Raw genomic sequence first — 2,032 nt, 5'->3', positions numbered from 1 at the left:
TGAGGCAGGTGGTAACAGTGTAGGCAAAACTTGGCACAATGATAATCAAGATCTTTTAGACAAGCTTGAAATAGTCTTAATCAGCTTTAGAATTATTTCAGGGTTCTTGTGGCTTTCCCTATGAGGGTCTGCCTCCCACTTGACCCAGATATCTTCTCTTTGCCTTCATCTCTGAATATCCACTGTTAAAAGACATGTTGCAACACGTTTAAAAATTTAAGAGTTAATTTGATCAATAATCTGTTCAAATCGGACAGTGTCACAAAGGAGGAAGTTAGGAGTGTTCTACCAACAGAAGCTAGGGAGAGACTGTAAAGAGAAAAGGTGGAAGCAAAGCAAGGAAATTATTGATTGGCTATAGCTTAAAGCATAGTTAGCTTTCTGTGATTGGTTGTTCTTAGGTTTTGATTTCATAATCTTAAAGCAGGTTGCCACTTTGTTAGGGCCACCTCAGTCTAATGGCCTCCTTGTTTAATTAACACCTGCTTGTCTCTCTATCCCAAGATTCCTTATTCTCTCCTCTTTTATTTTTATTTCAACAAGCTTAAAAAGAAAGAGAAAATACAAATGATATAGCGAACATCCAGACCGACACAATTTCTTTTCATATTTGCTTCTAGTCCATTTTTCTAAAAAACAAACAGTACAGATATAGCTTGAGCTAACATCCTAGATCAGATTCACCATGAATCAGAACTCTTACCCAGCATGAAGGTTTACTAAGTTCAGAGGTACTAGTCATAGAAAGGCTCAAACAAAGCAGAGGTCTGGAAAATCGCTCATGACTCTTCAGGTCTTCCTCCATTGGACATATACCCTCTGTTACAGGCTGAATTGTGTCCCTTCAAAATTTATATATTGATGTCCTAAACCCCGGTACCTCAGAATGTGACTGTAGTTGGAGACAGGGCCTGTATAGAGGTAAGGTAAAACAAGGTCATACAGGTGGGTCTTAATCCAAGATGACTGGTGTCCTTATAAGAAAAGATTAGAACACGGGAAACAGACCAAGAGACAACCATGCGAAGACCTAGCAGAAGGCAGCCATCTTCTGCAAGCCAAAGAGAGAGGCCTCAGAAGAAACTAAACCTGTCTAGCTGATAGGGAGAGTCACCTGCATTTTCCTTTAGCCTCCCAGGATATCCCCATACTAAAGGGAGGAAATAGATCATAGGCCAGTGGTTTTTAACTTCTTTTATAGCTTAAGTCTCCTTTAACTCCCACCTGGAATTATATTTCTTTGCTCCTCCTCACCCACTATGCAAGACATAACACTCCCATGATTTTGGTACATGGTCCTCAGTCCATTGTACCTATCAATGCTATAGGTATGCTATTTATATACTATATTTGACTATGCAAAATGTAGTATTATTTTGTGGAATTTATTTACATGAATAATGTTACACTGCATTCACTTTTCTGAACTTGCTTTTGTGCTTCATCTTATGTTAAATGGTCTCCCCATTTCTACTCCTTCCATTTAAATCTCGACTTAAGTACAAAAGAATTCATTGGAAGGGTATTATCAGGTAGCTCACACATAATTGTCTGAGAAAGCTGAATTCTGCAGTTGGCAGGACTTGGGTGTTGCAGAGACCGTTTGGAAGAAGAGTCGGAGTCTGGAAAAAAGTGTAACTTACATGGATCAAGGAGAGGAGGACTGGCAATACTAGTACCTCAACTCCTTATCTCCAAGACCTTTTATTCAGTTTCGCAACAATGCTGGTTTTGTAATTAAATAATAGTTGTTCTAAGGTCAGTGGATACAAGCTACCGCCAACTCCCAGATTCAGCCTCAAAACCACCACTGTGTTCTCAGCTACTTCCTCTCAAGTATCTTTTTCTTATCCTCTTAAGTATCTTTTTCTAGTCCCTAGAGCAAGAAGTCTCAGAATCCATCAGGTATATGCACCTTCCCTGCAATGTGTCCTTGCGTGCAAGTCGACATTCGCTCCAAGCACCAGGCATCCTGCTAGGACCACATGCGTCTCTTACAACACTTAGGCAGCTGGAGTCATACTTGAGGTCA

Source organism: Rousettus aegyptiacus, unplaced genomic scaffold (genome assembly GCF_014176215.1).
Source record: "Rousettus aegyptiacus isolate mRouAeg1 unplaced genomic scaffold, mRouAeg1.p scaffold_m13_p_8, whole genome shotgun sequence".
In the NCBI taxonomy this organism is placed as follows: Eukaryota; Metazoa; Chordata; class Mammalia; order Chiroptera; family Pteropodidae; genus Rousettus; species Rousettus aegyptiacus.
This window is presented reverse-complemented; position numbering follows the sequence as displayed.